Genomic DNA, 21,277 nt, shown 5'->3' on the forward strand with positions numbered 1-21,277 from the left:
TCATGTAGAAATAATAGACTACCACTGGAAGTGCTGTACTATTGCAGTTTTAATAGCTCTTCAGTTCTGCTCAACAATTAGTCCATACATTTTATAGCTGGGCCTTTAAGAAACTGGCATACTCAGCAAAATCACAGTAATTGGGAGATGATGCAATGTAGAGACAAGTCAAAGGAAAAAAATGAATAGCAAATGTCAGTAGTTTATATTTTAAATATGCCAGCAATATTAATAGAGGAAAAAATTAATAGCAAATTTGAGTAGTTTTTATATTTTAAAATATCCTAGTAATATGATCTGGAGAGAGACTGTGATTTCTGCAGATTTTTAAATGTCATGTTGACATGATTGTAGTTTTTAAAGCATTAGCAAAATACCCATGTACCACTTGAAAAAACTGTGATATGATCTACTCCCCGAAATTAGGCACTAGGATATAAGGACATGATCCTTAGCCTACTGAGTTCAACGGGAGTCTTTACACTGTCATCAGTGGGCTTTGGATCAGGCCCTTAGTCTCCAAACTCACTCATCATAAACCTGATCAGAGAGGAGCGTGGTGAATGTCAGCATTCTGACTGGTTCATAACTCAAGCTAAAAAGCAAAAGAACCCCTCAATAATCTATTTTTTTTATTCCCCTGCCATTACCTGAACTACCCCTGAGCATTTCTAAACACCACCTCTTCCCAGTAATAGTAAATGGATACACCGTGCCTTCCCATATTTTGATTCTATGGGTGAGTAGTGAATATATTTTCCTAACTAGACAAAAATCAAAAAGTAATTACCTTTGGCAGAAAAAATAAGAGGTTTGGCTTCTCTGAGCTTTATAATAGCCATTAGAACTTGTACAATGAAACTTTGACTGTTTGTACACTGAGGACCAAATGCCAATGAAATTGTGGAAGTTTTGACATTGACTTCAATGGAAGTATGATTTTTTTGGCCTTTAATACGTGTAGCTTTACCTTAGTCCTTTACCTAATTCAAATCAGTCAAACATCCCCCATGTGAGTCAGGGCAGCTATATTGGTCCTTATTACTGTGAATGGGACTTAGGGATAATGATGGATACCCAATCATGTGATGCAGTAGCTAAGACAGCAAACGTGATCCTTAGATGTATGAAGCAGAGCGGTGGGTATTAGCACTGTATATAGTGTTAGAGAAATCACTACTGGAACACTGTGTGCAGTTCTGGTTCCACACTAAAACTGATGTTGAAAAATTTGAAAGGGTTAAGACAAGACCTACAAGAATGATTTGAGGTCTGGAAAACTTGCCTTAAAATGAGACACTAAAGAAGCTCAATGTATTAGTTTATCCAAGAGAATGTTAAGAGATGACTTGCACTCACTGTCTATAAGTAACTACATAAGGAGAAGATTTCTGATAGTAGGAGGCTCTTTAGTTTAACAGGCAAAGGCATAACAAGATCTAGTGGCTGAAGCTAGACAAATTCAGCCGTGGTCCAATGTTTGGTGGAGTTTGGAGAACTTACTGAGCTCTGTCCTTCTTCAGACATATACGCATACCTTTCAATTTGTACTAGCGAGCTGTACATTTGAAGCATAGTTGTTGGCTTTTAATTTCACAGATCGTGCCTAATACATTAGCCCTACATAGGAAGTGTTGTAACTGCCCTATTGTGTTTTAGTTGTGGCAGGATTTGAAAATCTAACTTGATAGCATCTCATAAAATATGTTAACTAATAACATTCTCCAAAATCACATACAGACTTAATGTGACTCTTTATAGATCCTTCAGGAGTATCTCTAGTTACCTGAACTTTTTGCATAATAGTTTGAAAGACTGTGTTAATTGAAAAGTCTGTTAGCACCACCTGAGTACAAGAAGAGGAGGAATTTGATTTTAAACAGGTGGCTTCAACCCACAGAAAGGGTAAGAGGGAAACTGAAAGGGGCAATTGTAATAACCTTGTCAATGAGGACAACATACACAAACAACAGCTGGTGTCACAATGACAGGGGTGCTGCTATAAGGAAGCTTTCAGCATTGTTGGAGCCCAAAGTGGGTTTCATTTCAGACTTGCTATTACAATAGGCTACAGTGAAAGAAGCAGGGAAGGTGGGAATAAAATAAAAGTTCATATAACAGTGAAAACTATTCCTTACAATAGTATGGAATGTGTACTTTAAATAGGCATTGATGGTTTTGCTTCTCATTTCAATGGTGAAATTAAGCACGACATGGAATGTACATCCTGATCTTGCAGCCCTAACTACTGGTTCTCTTGAAATATACCAAGACAGTCCCATGGCCTATTCTATAATGGCTATGGGTGAAAAATCAATGTTTGAAAAGCAGGAAAAATATCTTTAATAAAATACTTAAGCTATTCCCTCAACCTTTTGTAGCAGAATAATACATTCAAGTATCAGCAATGTAGTTATCCTTATTAGATCGTATCAGAATGCACTACAATCATTTGACTGATTTACCAAAAATTATAGCTCTTTAAGGTTTTTTGGTGGTGGTAATTATGAAACTCTTTCTGTCAATATGTTGGATGTGTGTTGTATATGTTTAGTTATGACAGAGAGGGGTTTGTTATTAAAAAACACACACACACACACACACACACAAAAAACCCCAACCCTACCTAGCTGTAAATCCTTTCAGCTGCTTAGTTTAGAAGTTAGAGTCAATTTATGGAAGTCTGTGTTTACTGTCTTTCGAGCTTGATCATGACATTGGAATGTTTTTTTGAAGAAGAAAAAAAAAACCTCTATAAAATGAAATCTGCATTTACTGGTATGAAGCACAGAGCACTTGGCATCAGCAATGAGGCTACAGTATCTCTTTGAAGTGAAGCAAGTAAGAATAAACTTGCTGGTTCCATTTTGGGTTTAGAAGATAATTGGCTGATATGTTCAGCAAGTTCTAAAATTAACTGTAATAACAGAGCAGCCCAAAGTCATCAGTGGCTTAAAAAATGAAAATATGAAATGTACATGTCAGAGGAAAAGTATGGAAAATTGTAAACAAAGTAACAAGCAAAAAGATTAACAAGACATGAAGTAATTTATCTGTTGAATAAGGCTCTGTTATAGAATGAGGTTATTAATTTTTTTGGTTTGTTTGTTTCTGTGACGTGTACTGTGTGTGAATAATTCTCAAGACTCATCCAGCCCCTGACACACTGCAGCCATCAACATTCCCAACATTGTATCTGGAGTTGCCTGATGTAAGGGAAACATCCTATTTTAGGTATGGTGATGTTCTCAATTTTAAAGAATTTTTAATTGCTCAGACAATTAATACTTCATGCATATTTTCAACAATAGCTGCCTAGCAACCAGCAAAAAATATTCTGGAGAGCAAGAGGGGCTGAGATGAATGAATAGAAATGTGAGCTCTCATTTCAGGTGAGTTAAGGAAAGGCATTAGGGCTGTGCTGCATATTTGGGTCCAAAAGTTAATATTCATGGAAATGGGGAGGTCTTGAGATAACAAATATCCAACTTGTCTTTACATCCAAATAAAACGACAGTCTAAACAAGATGTAGGATTTCATCTACACCCCGTGAAATGAGGTCTAAGTCTGATAGGCTTTGTTAGTCTCACAGGCCAAAACCCAGACTAAACAAAACAAAAGACCTCATCAGTTGTTGGGGGGAGGCTTTGTAGCACCCCATGAGCCACATCCCACCTGCAGCTGGACAGCCTTCAACACTTCAAAATTCTGGTGGTTTTGGGGGGCTCTTTAGACCCAAGTCTAAACACACAAATAAACCCACTCTATGGGACTTTGACCTTCGCTACCGTTCTCCTTCCATTTTCTGATTATCCACTTAGGTATTTTTCCCCCATTTTAATTCTGACATGATTTTAGCTACTCGTATTTCATGAGCCTTGAAAGCTGAGCTGCTTGGGAATTTTCCACCAAAATGCTTTTATGGAAAATGCTATTTCCCCAAAAACAAATTTTTCCACGGGGCTTTTCAGTTTTGCTGAAATGCTTCTATTTTCCATCAGTAAAACTGAAAAGAAACATTTCATTTGGGATTGGGTTGGCCCAAATAAAAATATTTTAGTTTGTCCAACTGAATTAAAACTTTTCATGTTCAGTCATTTCAACAATAATCTGGCTGCTGTGGGGCATCATGGGAGCTGTAGTTCAGGTGGCCTCATGCCGCTGTAGGCTGGTTTGCCCGGCTAGACTACATCTTCCATGATATTCCACAGTCTCACGTCTCAGTGAACTGACATGGTACATCACGGGAGAGTTAATTTGGCAAAGGAGCCTCACCCATAGAGGAGAACTCAGAGAGGGCATGAGGCACTCAAATTACAACTCCCATAAGGCACAGTGGCAGCTCAGGGGAACACAGACTATGGCTGAATCAAATCGAAATGAATGAAACATTTTGATTTGGGAATGCAGAAACATTTCGTTTTGTTTGGAAATGTCAAAAGAAAACATTTTGAGTATTCCAAACCAACATTTATCGGAACTGTCTGTTCCCTAAAAACAAATTGATATTTTGACTTTTTGTCCTGATGTGGGACGAAAACAAATTTCAAAATGCTGGAATTTTCTGTTGGACAGAAATTCTGAGTTTTGACAAGCTCTTCTTCAAAGGTGAAGGTTAATGATGAGATTCTGATATCAGATTCTCTCATGTAAATCAAAAGGAACTCCACAGGAATCTATGAAGTAATTCTGGATTTATACCAGTGTAATTGAGATCAAAATGTGGCGTTGAAGCTACCTGGATCTGATCCTTCTCCCACTGATGTCAATGCAAAAGTGCCATTGATTTCAGTGGGGCAGAATCAGACCCTATGTCATCTGAAAGCTGAGCCTCGGCTTTTGGCAAGATTTGGTTGCATTGTGGTAGTGTCCCTCGGGCCCGTATAAAACATTGGTTTACTACATTTAGTGGTATGGGAGATTAGCTGCTAAAACGTTGGAATCGAAGTTTGTGGGGAAAGCAAGATGGTAATCAAAATACTATGATTTTTAAATGTTGGTGTTTTGTGACTTGGCAGGGCTAGAAATAAATCGTTTATATCTTGGAGATCTGAGAATCGCACCCTTTCCAATGGTAAAAGACATTTATTTCTGCCCTTAATGGTTGATGAGATATTAGATGTAAATATGTCAGTGATACTATAAACCAATAGTGTCTTTTGGCACTGCTCCATGACTAAATATAACCAATCCTGAACCAGTGTGATTAAAGTTCATTTCCAGGTTTAGTAGAAGATTCCAAGATAATTCCATAGGCAAATGCAGAACCTGAAGTCGCTGTTTTGGACCTTATCTTTGCATATGCTGTAACTTCCTTTGTTACATTTTTTCTATTTGCAGTAACCATCTAGCAACTGTCCAAAGTACAGACAGCTGTTAACCTAGGCATCTCATCAATTCATGTTGAAGCATAAATAAATACATCATTTTTTTAAACCTAAACTATTTCACACATTCCTTTTGTCTTTGTAAAATGCCTTGCTTCATTTTTACCTAAAGGTGGTGTATAACAAATATTTGCATTTCCAACATCACTAATTGTCATCAACTCAATATGGTGTAGTACCATGCTGACCCTCATGTAATATTGTCAGTTTAGCGGTATTTATCTGTAGTACACTCATGGAGGGTTTGGAGTGTGAATTTTGGAGGGGGGAGATCTCTGTTTTTAAAGGCTGCCCTTCTGAGATTGAACATTATTTCTATTTTTTAGTAAAGATCTATTTTTTCCCCCTTTTAACTCATATATATTTCTACCAGGCCATTGTTTAATTTCAAGATGATGTCTTTGGTAGAAAGATAATCAAATGTAATGTCTTCCACAACCGTTTCATATGCATGACTGCATAAAGCTTGTGTAATAGTTTATTATTGTAAAATTAGTATACCATAGAATAGAACAAACCGGGACCATAGCCAGATGAAATAGACAATGAATAGTTATATAAGGTTTTGAAGCACATGTAGAAGAACACAAGCACACTGTGTTTTCTTCTCAATTGTCTGCTGTTTGTTAATGTTTCCCTTTCAACATGATTACATCTCAGTTTAATACCACTCGCCATTTCAGGGTGTACAGTGCCAGCATTGACATAGTTATATTCCCTCCGTGCTACGAGTACTGCATGTATATATTTAAACTGAATGAGGCATGGTTAGCTAATGGGTTCTTCAAGAGATATGCACTTCTAAAATTAAGTGATGTATATAATTGTTAATTTTGTGTTAACAAGTTTGAAAGGGGTATTTCACCAACAATTATAACACTTAGTTCTATAAAAAGTGTGACATTTTAATTTTTGTCAAACAATTTCCTACCTCTAATCTCTGGGTTTTCATGGCAGGTTATTATTTCGTAACCAAGGTAAAAGCATTATTTATTAAAGTTCTAAAATATTATATTACTTTAAGTTTTAAGTTGCAGATCTATCTCCTGGTTTAGAAAAGCATTTTATTGATTTTAAAAAAATGTATATTTGAATTTAAACTTCAGTTCCACATTATGGCTTCCATATTATTTCAGAAGCAGATACACTTTAGTTCTTTGCGAAGACTTAGTTGCTTTATAAGAAACAGTGAATCTTATACATCTGAGCTTACACCATCACCAAAGTTTAGAACTGTGCACATTTGGAGTTTCACCTTTCCTGAATTTTTTTGTCTCACCAAGCCTGAAGGAGAAGTTTCAGAATGACAGAACACTGTTGTTACTCACTGTGGCTATGTCTACACTAGAAACACTGCAGTGGTGCAGCCCGTAACATTGTAGTGTAGACACTTACCACAGCGATGGAAGTGGTTCGTCTGTCGCTGTAGTAAATCTACCTCTTCAAGAGGCAGTACCTAGGTCGATGGAAGAATTCTTCCATCGACCTAGCAGTGTCTTCACGGGGGCTTAGGCTGGCTTAACAACATCACACAGAGTTTGAAATTTTTCACAGCTCTGAATGATCTAGTTAAGCCAACCTAACTTTGTAGTGTAGATCAGCCCTGAAGAAAGGTGTGGGGTATGGCTGATTTCATTTTGACTTCACAGCAAAGTAAAATCATCCCATTCACCAGTAGAGAGGGATGGTACTAGAGAGAGAAGAGTGGGATGAATACAGAACAAAATAAGAATATGAATGGAATAAAACAATTAGTGTTGGATCCAAAGCTCATTGACACCAATGGTCATAGGATCTACCGTATACTACATTTGAATGGGCACAGAGTTGAACATGGGTGTTCATTACCATGTTTTGGTACTTGAATCTGGATGAATAAAAGAGAAGGAGGAACTACACATTTATTGTTCACTTTGGCTGGCATTTTCAAAAGTGTCTGAGGGAGATAGGATCCCAAATCCGATTGAAATTCTATGGGATTTGGGTGAAGAGTTTCCTCAAGTGCCTCTGAAAATCTAATCTAATCATTATAAATTATTTGGAATTTCTATTTTAAACATTCCTACTTTGTGGTAGGCTATTTGAGTACGCTGTGGCCTCAAACAAAAATGGCCAGGTGGAAGACCTATTCAGAAATGAGAGAGTAAGTTTGGAACCTGAGATAAATATTAGGACTAATATACTTGCCACAGTAAATAATAAGGCTGTAACTAACTTCCCCCAAAGATTTGATTGACAGCATCCTCAAAGTAGTTTGCTCATGGGAAGCAGAACCCTGAGATAAAGTTTCAGCCTGAATTTATGTATATTTGGGAGGGGAGCAGGGTACATTCCTACCCAAGAAGAAAATCCTGGTTGTCTGAAACAATGTTGTGTGATGAATCAGTACATTTTTATTGTTCATATCCTCAGAGGTCAGAAATACTGACGTTTGGAATGCAAACCAGACAGATAGCATATGTAAATACTGTATGTGCCTCTGCTCTGGCTACAGCTGTGGTCAGTGAAAGCTATAATTCACTTTGCACTAGATGAATAATAGGTTCTCTCTAACTTCTTCTCCATTTAGAATGTTGATTTAAAAGGAAACAGGGTTACACTTTTGAAATCCTTAGCCATAATGAAGACTTCCAGAGATTTCTGATAGGCTTTCAGAATGTATGTAACATTATGTCTAGATTTAATGTCTTGAGTAAATATTGACCAGTATTGATTTTTGCTTTGCCTCAGTCAATATTTACCTCTTGAGTTGATGAATCTTGATATTAATCTCAGCAGAAGTCCGTATCTTCTTAATACGAAACATGGAAATCTGTTAGAGGTGCTCATTTCTTATGGATTGGCTCGAGGTGTTTGAAGCTAGTGAAAAGTAGCTATGTAGACACTTCTGGTGTTTATTCTCTCTAAGTTGTGATTTTTGTCAGATTTCCTAAGCTAAGCAGCATCAGGCTGGATAAGCACTTGCATGGGAGACTTTTTGGAAAAACCCAGATACAGTGTTGGTGAATCTGTGGCTTTATGGTGTTTCCTTCTGCCAGAACAGAATCATTCCCCCAGGGTGGTGTTAAGACACTGTGCTGAGGTCCTTCCAGATGATATGTAAAAGTGAAGTCCTTACCCACTGTGGTCATTCAAAATCCCATAGCATCTTTCACAAGGCGTGGGGTATTAATCCTTGTATCTGGCCAAACTGCAATTTATAATAAGGTAATTATATTCTACTTATTATTGCAGTAATACTTAGGGGCCTTGATGGAAATTGAGGCCCCTAGGAACTACCCACCATTGTGTAAATACATGGTAAGAGACAGGCTTTACCCGGAGGAGTCTGGATCCTTTACTGAACTCCACTGAGGCTCTGCAAAGTGTGCAGAGCTCCACCCACGCAGAATTCATTATATGATCAGGCCTGGATACATACCTGAATTCCCACTCTAGTTTCAGGCATGTAATTTTGCCTGTCCTAATGTGGTTGTGTAGTGTTGCTGTGTGCTGTTAAACAAATGCCCCAATTTACCCCAGAGGAGGCTGCACTTTGGTGACGGAAAAAGTGATTCCTATAGCTATAATCTGTATGCTGAGCAAGATTAAAAATTGAAAAACACTGTGATCCATTTGGAAAGAATGTGCTATATAAATATCAGATTATGCAAATCTAAACTATTCATCTTTTAAATGTTCATTTTGCCTTTTCCCTGATTATGTTTTTTGAATTGCCATATGTACTTCTTGTGGCATTTCTGTCTTGTCAAACTAAAAAGAGAAATCCTTATAATTAAGTTTTTATGGATTTCCATTTCCAGATAGAGCTATATTTATCTTTTTTGAATGTGTAACCATTGAGTGATACTGTAGGTGGTTTTTAAGTCCTTTTTAAAAAAAAATTCCTCAAACTTGTTTTTTTATAAACATTATAAGTCACTATCAAGGGCATATGCTTGGGAGTAAGGAATTGGGAAAGAAGAGGATTTTAAAGTTGCACAATTGCATTGGAAAAAAACAGAACAAGCAAATCATGTATTTCTAAAGATCACACTGTTGTTTAATGTTATAGCAACATTCTTTCAGGAATGCTGATGATACACAGGAAATAAGTGAATAATTCTAATTGCAAAACTCTGTTGGTTTGTTATATTTCAAATGTTAAGATTTAATCTGCCCTGGAGTTGTGTTAAGAATAACAGAACATTTAAAAAAAAAACCCTGACTGAAGCAATAGTGATTTATCAAAGCAGCACTCAAATTAAATAAAGATTTGGCAGGATAGGCTGGAAAGTGCATTTATGTTTTCATGTACTCTTTTTTTCCTGATGTACCCTTATTGGCTTGTTTTAATACCGGTGTTATTTACATTTCAGGGATGGATCTATTATGCAGGAAATTGTCCAAACCCCTACAGCTGTATTTTACATTGAAATGTTTTTTTTAATGAAGTGATTGTGCAGACTTAATTTGGTAATCTATTATTAAATTTATAGTTTCAGGCTGTATTTGATATTTTTGCTTTGTATCGAATGAAAATGGGTATATATGAAGATATACAGTGTACATATATACCTGGTTTTGTATAGTAAATCTTTATATATGTTGTCCATTTTCAGAAACATACTGATTCTTTTGCAAACTCTCTTCTATGTTAGGGAATTCTACAGACTCCTGTGTTCCCTAGCTGAACCAGCTTATATACCAGTCTATTTTTAGTTATGAATGAACGATATAGAATGCAGTAGGTACTGTGATTTCTTTTCAGAGGTTCTAACTCATAAAATCATTTTGCCATACATTGCAATTATAGTGGTAAACATAATCCCAGCATCATGTTTCAAACAAAGAATTGTAATTCCACAAGGTTAGAACTTCCTCCTCATTGTTTAAAAGAAATATTATCTGTACAGTAGATCACATAATATTAAATTAGGATAAATTCTGTGATCTTTATTCTTGAAAATGTTCATCCCTGAATATTTTAAACATGATTGTACAATTTGTGTGTATTTCCCTCTCTCTTGCTGCTATTCTGCATGACATTCATGTAACGCTAGAGGGCAACTGAGAGTTTTCTTTAAACAAAGCTGGAGATGGTTTTAATATCAACTAAGTGTTTAAACTCATTGAGGATTTATTTCCCTGTCTGCAAATTTCTACATATATAACCTCTGAGTTTCCATTGACAGCAAATAATAATCCAAATAAAGTTCTTCTGAGGGGAAAATATAGACAGAGTGGTTGAGAAGGCTGCTTTTGCCCAAATAAGGATTTTTTGTAGACCCCATGTGTTAGATAATGATCAACTGACAGTTGGTCATGAGTTAATAATGCTGGATGCTGAAATATGCATACCATGTGGTATAAAACAGTTCTGTAGATGGGGACAAACACGGCTATAGTTAGACATCAGAAACACAAGGAAATGTGTAAACTGTTTAATCGTGTTTCTGTTTAATCCACCCAGATAATTTCCTAAGAACCAACACTGACTGCAAAAGAACATTACACAACCATCTTCACAGTTAATGTTAAACCTTGCTCTATGTTACTAAAATGTAAAGAATAATAATATACTTTCACTGTATATAGATTTTTGTTTAAGTGCTTACTAATCACACAAAGATGGGCCTGATTCTGATCTTATTTACACCTGTGTAAATTGGGAGTAATTAAACTGAACTCAGTGGGTTTACATCAGGGCTATTCTATTTAAAACCACAAACCTCTCTGGTGTTATGATGAGGACTATGGTTACTATTTCCATTCTTGCACTCCCTGAAAAAGCTCTAGCTGGGGAAAAATACAGTTTCCCATTTGCTGAGTAACTCAGGTCACTGTGGACACATCACCCCAGTGCTCTGCCCTGCTCCAAGTCTGAATCCCAAGGAATGCAGACCCAGTTCAAGGTCTCTGTGTTGCTATTCAAAGCTCTAGCTACCTGAAAGATAGTTTCTCATTCTGTGACCATCGCCTCTCATGACAGCTACGCTACAGGGGCTCGATGAAACTGCCAAGGGAGGCTTATGAGTGTGGGACACAAACTGTAACAGGAGCTGGACCTGGACTATTGAAATCATTCCTGCAAGAAATAAGAATGACTGTGGTCCTCTCCGCTTTCTGAACCAAAAATACAAAACTAATTTCTCTGACGTGGCTCTCCCTCAATAAATATATCATCTATGCACATACACAATGTGCAGACACATCCATTCACTTGCCCACGCACAGACAAACAAAACTCCTATAAACTAATTAAGATCCATCTCCTACTGGATGGGACAATACAAAGAGAGGGTGAGGGATTGTTATTTCTAACTCGGAATGCTTGTTAGGTGTACTTGTATAGGGATACTATAGGGCAGTGGTTCTCAACCTTTCCAGATACCTGTATCCCTTTCAGAAGTCTGATTTGTCTTGTATACGCCAAGTTTCACCTCCCTAAAAAACTACTTGTTTACAAAATCAGACATAAAAATACAAAAGGGTCACAGCCCACTATTACTGAAAAATTGCTTACTTTCTCATTTGTACTATATAATTATAAAATAAATCAGTTGGAATATAAATATTGTACTTACATTTCAGTGTATAGTATCTAGAGCAGTATAAACAAGTCGTCTGTATGAAATTTTAGTTTGTACTAACTTAGCTAGTGCTTTTTAATGCAGCCTGTTCTAAAACCAGGCAAATAGCTAGATGAGTTGATGTACCCCCAGGCTTACACATACCCGTGGTTGAGAACTACGGAAGAGGATCATATACACACCTAGATATAGAAAGATTACTGGAAAGAAATGTGGGTCTGGAAAATTGCTGGAGAGAAGGCGGAATGTTGGTACCACCAACATGTACTCACATAAATGGACACATTTTTTAGAACTCGGCTCATAAAGCAACTAGAGAAAAATTGTGATCATTGTGGCCCCAATAATAATTTTTCAGTTGATCACAATGCTGCACAGTGGAGATACTGTGCACCTAGAGTGGAATGTTCACCAGTAACCCAATAACTTCAATAGGGGCAGGGTTAGGCCAAGGCTGAGTGCTTTGGAAAATCCCACCCTTGCTGTCTGGGTGCATTTTCCACCTGATTCCCTTTCACGCTATTCATTCTAATGGAAGTTACAGGTAAATCTCAAGAACGGAGTACATGCCATAGTTTCTGCTAATCTCACTTCTTGCATCCTCAACCAGTGTGAGTGTCTCTAGCAAATTATAATGACATCCCAGTGCAGTGGTAGAGTTCTGAGAAAAGGAAAGGGAGAAAGTGAACCCATAGCATTCTTATGTTTAAAGTAAAGCAGTTTTACTTGCCACAATGATGTGATACAAATGAGTAATGCAATAAGGGGCTTAAATAACTTATTTGTCATTTCCACATGCGAGCAGTAAGGTGTTCATGGCTTCATAGCTCCCACTATCAATCCCAAAAGCAAGGTTACTGGAAATATGCTTTTTTACTCCTCTTGGGCGAATCTCTATGTATCTATTTAGGTTCTTATTACAATGCCCATTTCTTACCTGTCTGTCAGCTCAGCTGATGTGTCTAATCTTTCTATCTGTGTGGGAATGATTGGGTATGTAGCTATCTTATTATCAAGGTATGTAGGTCATGTCTTCATTGAGTAGTGCTGACTCTGCTAGAGAGCAGTTTAATGAATGCTAGTTTTTGTCAGAAATAGAAGGAAATGTTGCCAGGAAAACCTCCTTAACATGTGCTGTATGTTCTTGTTTGTCTTTTATTTTGTAAAGGTTCCTAATGAGAAGTTAGTTGCTATTGGCGCATTGTGTGTTTTGCCCAGTTTGGATGAGATTACTTGATTTACACGGGTTAGCAGTGCACTGTCATTTGTCGCTGCTGTGTTTGCAGTCCTTTTGTCTTGGCTATTACATAATCAGTTGTTCCTGTTCACTCTTTTGCCCTGTTTAAAAAAAAACACAGAATATTCTAAAGAGTCAGATTTTCTTTTGCAAGTGCTGTGATCGGCATACAGTTTTGTCTGATACCAAGTTCAGAGCCCACTGTAATTGGAGGCAACATACACAAGTGTCCATTGAAGTTTGTGGGTGTGGAGGCTAAAAGTCAGTTTCACACTGGGGGAAAGAAAAACTTTAATGAACAAGGGTCAGATACTCTACCACAGTCCAGACATGTCCTACTTTATAATTAACTCTGATAGCTTCTTCTTTGTGGGCTAAATCCTGCTCCCCTGTTGAACTGGATGTAGGGTTGAATTCAGCAAGGCTCTTAAACATGTGCTTAACTTTAATCATGGAGACTAGTTCCACTGAAGTCCAACAGAACTACCTACATGCTAGTTAGGTGTGTGCTTCAGTGCTTTGTTGAATCAGGGCTTTAACCTTTAATGTCCATCTTCCTGTTGTGAATATTCCAAAAACTCACTCTTTTCATCGAAAAACTCACTCTTTTCGTCAATGCTAACATAGCGAAAGGGAAGAAACAAGCCTTTATAGCAAAAGTTTTGAACTCTAGCCATTTAGCAGTGAAGAAAATTAGTCCAAGTGCCTGATCCTGCACGGTTCAGTGCCTTCAATTTGTATTGTGTTCAGTGGAATTTGAAAACATTCAGTCTTCTGCAAAATCAGGCCCTTAATTATCTAGTGTGATATGTGCAATACATCCAGTGTTTCTATTTTTAACAAAATAATTAAAATAGTCATCCCCACAGTGGTGGTCTTTGCTTTTTTTTTTAAGCAGTAGTCTGGGGAGCGGGAAAGGCAAACCCAAAATCAATCTGCAACAAGTCAAATGTCTCCATATTAATCCCCACAAAAAAGTGTCTGTTCCACTTATTTCCAAATGAGGAATGTTTCCTTTAGAGAGGAAGCAAATTGATTTTCCCCACATTGAGAATAGAATATCTCATTTCCAAAACAAAACCTTTAGAAATGGTTACACAAGCACACACTGTATACTTATGAGTTAGAAAATTGTTGAGTGCCTCTCTCAAGGATATCGAGTCCACAATAGTTTTCAGATTTATTCTGACATGTTCCATTATAAGTCCACAGTGTATATAAATTACAGAAAAGAATGAGCAAGTCCTTGGATTAGAAGAACATGAAAAAAATACTTTAATATTAAAACTTTTTGGACACTCAGAATATCTATCTATCTTGAGTCTGTGTGTGTGTACAGATACATACACAAATATTGACTAGTATTTATAGCAATAGCAGTAAAATCCTGCTATAAAGGGAAATATTGTTCTGAAGGTTGGGTTAGAAGGATTAATATTAATCTCTATATTGAAAAAGGTAGGAACCTAGTCTGGCTGCCACTGAAATCAGTAGGAGTTTGCCACTGATTTCCATTGGGGGATGAGGAGGGGGAAGGGTACGGCAGGATGGGGCCCTGTATCTTGGTTTATAGAAAAGTTTCCCCAAATTAAAATGACTGAGATTTTTCTAAACTAGGGTCTGACTTTCCACCCTTGCCTGACATTTGAGCTTTTGCCTTGCATTATGGGCCACTTTCATTTCACCCCAATCTGCACAATCCCATGCTGTGTGCCGACTGCCCGCCCTCTCCTCATGGCATGAGCTCAGAAGCTGTGCTTCTCTTAGTCTGTGTGCAGTGGGTGCTGCTTCCAGGAGGCAGTAGCCAATACATGGACTTTTCAAAAATTAAATGCAAAACCTGTAACTTGGGATGTGGAACAGGGACTGGGGATGAGGTTAGAGATATTAAAAAAAGAAGGCCAAGAAGAGGAGGAAGTCAAGGTGGCAGCTATGAGTCCAAAATCACATTGGAGATAATCTAATCCTAGGCTATCTTTTGAGACTTCACCTAAATACAGCGATACGTTCATTCTTATCTTCCAGATACTGTGGGATGCTGGAAGCTCCCTTGTATGGGGGGTGAGGGACCCTTCTTTAATAAGGTGGTTGGCTTTCTAGTAATTATGTTTTAAAAGGTGCAACATGTAATAATAATCTTTGTGTGTGCCATTCTCTGTGAGTGACTGTCTGCCACCTTCCGTCACACTTGATCAACTCTGGGGGTTTCTGGGATCCAGGGCGTAGCATCCATCTCTTTACCTTAATTCAAGGCCCGAGTGCATCTGCACCACCCTTCGCAAGGTTCAGTTTTAAATCATCCCTTCAGTCCTATGCCAGATGTCCAAATCTTCCTCCTCTCCTCATTTGACTGTGGCCCTGAATATTATTACAAAGTCACTTGGTTTCTGTATTGGTATGGCTAATCATCTTTGCTGTAGGCAAAAGTACCGTTGCTTCTCCTCCACCCCAATCCTTCCACAAAACAATAACAAAGAAATAAATTCTACAAGCTGCAAGAAGCAGTATGGCACTACAAGTTAGAAGCAGAAATGCAGAACAGCTACCTTGCAGAAATGCAGAACAGGACATTCCTCTTTTAAGGAAGTGGTGATAGGCTTTTTTGTTCTTTTTAAGTGTTTCTGAGAAACGTTAAAACCTAGAGGCCAGGATGAGAAGTCATATCACGAAATAGTTATGCAGTTCAGAGAGCCCTGAAAAAGTCTGAGACTTTGATCAGGGGCATTACAATTGCTTAGACATTCGCTAGAATAAGTAATGTAGAGTGATCAAGAAAGGGTACATGTTTTAGGCATTACTACAGGACTGTTTACTTACATGGTTTGTTGAGCAGCCAGCAAAGTCCAAGGTTATTTTGGACTTAGCATGCGTAAGTGATCCAGGTATGACAAATGAGGTAATACATTCCACTCTCATTAAAGACTCTTGGCTGCAGCACCAATTTTGACACAATGCCACTGTTGCTGGATCTCAACTGGGCAAAAGCCGCTTTTTCTCACCCTCCCTATAACAACATGTCTTTTCTGTCAGTCAAAATACACGAATCCAGAGAACAGTATTATCATGAGGATTCAACTAGTTGGACTTGTGATTATAAGCAATGTCCAAAAATATTTTAAACTGTAACACTATCCTACAAAACCCAGTCAGGCCAACACCAAGGCTGGCATGCTGCCATCCCTTTGTCTGTACCTACACTCCAGTGTGGCTGTACCCACATGGTGCTGTGAGATCTCTCCAGTATCCTGGGGATGTGCTCTCAGGAAAGGAAAGATTCAGAGCTTAGGTGTGTACTAGTTTGGTTTGTGTACGGCTCAGAATTTTAACAGTACATAAACGTACTACATAATTGTATTGTAGCTCTGTTGCCTCAATATGTAGCGAGAAACAGTGCTTCAGTGCATAGAATTTACTGAATACACTATAATAGTTCCAAAATTCAAATATGCTATTTAATAATTCTTGAAATCCATGTTCGGTACTTTCCCTTATGTTCAAACACGCATGGGGAGGAACAAACTAAGACAGTGAAGCCCATAGCTCTGTGCGGTATGAACTGGATGCTTTTTTCCCTTGGTCTGATGAACTTGCAGTGTTACAGAGGGTTGGGCCAATGGAGGCAGGGGATCTGTGGCTCCTCCTCTGACCCTGCAGATTCCTGGTCAGACCTGCAAAGGGACTTTCCCTCTGCAGTCCCCATCAGCTATTAAAGTACAGCAGGGCCAGCAAGTGTGTTGTCATCAGTCATCGGCCCACTCTGGCCTTTTGGGCAGGGGGAGTAAAGATCTCAGGGCACACAGGAATGATCATGCTGCTTCGATCAGCCTTAGCTTGATGCCCCCTTTTTCTATGGTTCTCCCGAGAACATGCTGCTAAATGTGGCTTCCCTTACACCCTTACCAGGTCTCCTTTTTCTGAATAGCGGGAGGGAGAGAGGTGACCATGTGGAGGGAGCAGCCTGTAGAACTGTCTTCCATTTTGCTCCCGTATGTGCTGCACCCTCATAAGGATGTGGAAGGAGGCAGAGCACAGGGCCACATATATTTCACTCATGGTAACAGGAACTTTGGAGCTTTGATATTTATCTTTGATGTCTGTGGCAGTTCTATTAAAAGTCAGCTTTGGGCCTAACAGACCCTGGACCAAATTTTTACAGGGGTTCACTGAAGTCCATGAAGCTATACCAGTTTACACCAACAGATAATTTGGCCCTCTTTTGTTGTGCTACATATAATATGGGGTAATTGCAGTCTGTCTATGTAAAAAAAACTCTTGTAGCATTTGTTATGATTTATTTTCTAAAGCTATATTATGTTCAGCCAAAGTCTGGAAGGAGGTGGGCTAGCTTGAAGCACAGAATGGTTAAATCTTATTTTCAAGATACCAAGAGCTACTTAGTCATGATAAGGACCAACTCCTAATTTTCTTTTTAAAACATGTTTTTGTGTGCATTTTGGACAGAGGAAAAAGTGTCAGAAATTTATGAACATAATGTTTCCTTTCACACTCATAAACTTACCAAGAGCTGGATTGTGCAATGTTTCTTTTGTTTGATTGTCATTATGGAAGGAGCTTGTGGATAACCACAAAGGGAACATTCAGAAAAAGTTGAACACAGCTAATGATAGTTAAACTTGATTTCTTTCACCAATTGGCTAGAATATTCTAAGGGGACACACACACACACACACACCAGCTAGTAGGGAAATAAATTACAGCCTTTGCTTTGCTGTGTATCACAGTGGCTACCACTGCCATCCTTGCATGTAGTGGGCCAGTGCAGCATAAAAAATAGATGGGTATGGCTCAGGAAGGTGGGGGATGTGACTATAGAGAGCTTCTCCTCAGGAGCCTCTGCTGGCAGGACCCCAGTAGAGACTTTGGTGGGAATGAAAGCCATCTCCCTTCCTAACATTAACTCCAAGGGAAGGAGACAGCGATAACTCCACCTAGCCTCCATGGAGGTGAATGTCCCTGGAGTGTATTCCCTCTCCCCTCAATGGCAAGGAGATAAGTAGTCTACATTTCTCTGCTCCCCCACCCCAGCATCAGTGAATGACTTGCTGCCTTTTTGTTTTCTGTCATGTGGCAAAATTTTTGATCACGCTGGTTAAGTGTCCATGATCTTCCCATAGACACTGACCTCTGATATCAAACTGTGTGAAATACCCTCTCACGGTCTGTGTATATGATTTTTACTGGGCTGCCAAATCTCATCCCACCTCACACACAGGAAAAAAAGTGTTCCCATCTCTGAGCAGATCCCTATAAATAATTTCTCCTGAGAATTTACAGCTAAGGTGGCAATAAGCTGTTTTCCTGTATGGGAAGAGCTGTCAAGGGATGGTTGTCATCATGGCTTTTGTAACTGTTGACATTCATGCTATTTCCATTTCATGCTCTTTCATCTAATCAGGAATACAGGACTTTACTACCAGGAAGTAGTAAACTGAAAAACAAGATCATTCATACTATACATATACCATTTACTTTGTCAGTAATTTGTTATACTTCCCTTTTATTGTTTTACTATTACAAATGTTTGTATTTGAAATAAACCTTTCTTCATCTGCACCTTTTGTTTGATGCTGCAGTGTAGTCATAATCCTGTGTCCATGGCATCAGACTTCTGGCCAGTGTTATGACTTCATTGCATGACCAAGTAGGAAGAGCAGATGGGTTGTGAGGGAGAAAATCAGATTTTAAGAAACAAGGGTCTGATTCTCCACTCAATTAATGAAATCACACTGCTGCAAAATGGCAGAACAGAGTGATGTATTAGGCCCCCTTTCTGTCTGTTAATTTAGCAAAAGTGGCCAGCAAAATTATTAAATGCACGTGAAAGTAATAGACTAGCACACCAGAGAAATCTATGGAATGTTAGCTCATGCCTGCTACATTTTGCAGCACAGTTGGGTGTGTTTTACCTGGACATACCTGAAATGTCTGGCAGACCTCAGCAGTTGAAGTAGCATTCTCCAGTGCAGTCTTTTCCTGCTCTGTTTTAGATTGCTGTCTGAATCACAATTTTAACTGTGACGATAACTTCTTTTTATATATATAAATTTTGTGAGTGAATTTAATCCTCTTGGTGAACTACTAAACTTGAAATAAACTTTAATCTTGAAGACCAGGGTCCACTTTTAAGCACATGAGTAATTTCATTGATTTCTGTGGGGGTACTCACATGCATAAAAGAAAGGTATATGCTTAAGTACCTTGCTGAATCATGGCCTAGACAAGTAGATTTGAACCTTTCATATTGTGAGCAGGTGCTATGCAAGTTTTACCACACAGCACTGTCAATGCACATGCATCTTGAACTTCAGCACATCTATTATCTGAATGCCTGACCCCCTGGAGCAGAGATCTCCAGTGCTATGGAATTGTTCCAGACTATGTGGTAACTTATTGATGGGGACGAGAATGACCTGACGGAATACATTTTATTTGTAACTGAAGATTGAATTGGATTCCAAGTGTGTAGAAGCTAAGGGCTTTAAGAAAGAATCTGCCTAGATCCCAATTTGAAAATCTCACAATTTAGTACAGTGACGTTCAGAGCTGAAACTGAAGCCCTTGGATTTGGGCTGTGTTTTCAGGATTCATTGTGGTGTACACTTGCTGGAGAGGTTCCAAGCACCTTTCAGCCCTTAAGATATACTGCACCATGCTGATGAGTGTGTGCTGCACTCCGCCAAGGGTTCCAGTGGCATTTCAGTGGCTGGGTTTGCTCTCTTCCCTTAGCTATAGGAGGAGAAAATTCCGCACAGCCAGGTAGATAAAGAGGAATATGTTGTCAAGTTTACAGCAAAAATGGCTTTTATTTAAACTGATAGTATTTCAAACCTCCCAGATTCATTTTTGGACATGGGGTAGGTCACATTGACTAGAATGGTGACAAATAAGTAACATCAGTTTTCTATAACTATTTGTTCAGAGTTTCACTTTCATTTGTTTTGCTCGTGTTGACTTTCTGTGACCACTGAAGTTATCAGATCTTATTTGCAAAAATGTTTGCAGAAAGTGAATTTCAAACCATATGCGCAAGTATTCCCAGAAAACAAATTTTCCATTCACATATATACATGAGTATTCATGCCAAAATTTCTCATCCAGTCAGGGAACAGGGAAAAAAAATTGTGTGAATTATCTGATCAGTCACAACCAGCCAACACATCTTGAATATCCAGTTCTCTCAGAAAACTGTTCATAATCAAACTGCAGAGTATTTTTAAAAACTGCAGTAGGAATAACTATGAATAAACAAATTCAAGGAAATAGCAGTTTGTTCATGAACATGCCACAAGCTGAAAAGGAGGCTAAATTAGTCAAATACATGATTTGTTTTGAATTATTCACTCAGCTTTAGTCAGTTATCACAGCTCAAGAGCACAAAATGGATATAGTTGAAATTTAAACAGTCTTAGAACAATATCTGTAATGGGTTTGGGAGCAAATGTTGATGTATATGTTTCAAGTGTGAATGGAAATATTTCAAATATTTTCTTTTATGGAGTGGATCTTAGAGGCAAATGCCTTCTCCTAAGCCATCAGAGTGAAAGGCTCTTGTCAGTATTAATTTATATTCATGCTTTTCCGTTACTTGTATATATGATTTGAATTAGATTGTAAAATGCTAGTATGTCATATGTGAGGTAGTTCTATAGCATTCTAGAAAGAGCAATATTTCTGCTGCAACTCCTTAGCAACTGAAATGATGTAAAAAACCTGATTTTATAACAGTTTTGTTTCACTCCTGCCATGTAGTGTTCCAATTCAAACTGTATTCGTATGCAAGCTCAATATACCTGGAATTTTAGTAACAAATGCTTCTTTTTTTTTTTTTTTTTTTTTGCTTTTAAAGCTTTTAACAAAACATTAGGAGTGCTTTTAGTATGAAACAAAGTACAATGCCAAAACTCAGGATAAAAAATGTCTTTGAAAGACATCAAGCCTTGAACTAGTCCTGCTTGTTTCTTTCTAAAAAGACAAATAAATAAATAAAAATAAAGTAGTTCAAATAAAAGTATATTGGGCTAAAATTCATCCCTGTAATTCTAATTACTTTAGTTGAATT

The 21,277-nt window shown here is 38.0% G+C and overlaps 1 protein-coding gene across 1 annotated transcript in view; it reads left to right on the forward strand.

The window, feature by feature from the left end:
* The window catches only part of ARID5B (AT-rich interaction domain 5B), a 145,566-nt gene that overhangs the window by 77,582 nt on the left and 46,707 nt on the right, over window positions 1-21,277 (forward strand). The gene's annotated exons all lie outside the window — the stretch shown is intronic.

This window comes from Lepidochelys olivacea (assembly GCF_965140295.1).
Source record: "Lepidochelys olivacea isolate rLepOli2 genome assembly, chromosome: 7".
NCBI lineage: Eukaryota > Metazoa > Chordata > Testudines > Cheloniidae > Lepidochelys > Lepidochelys olivacea.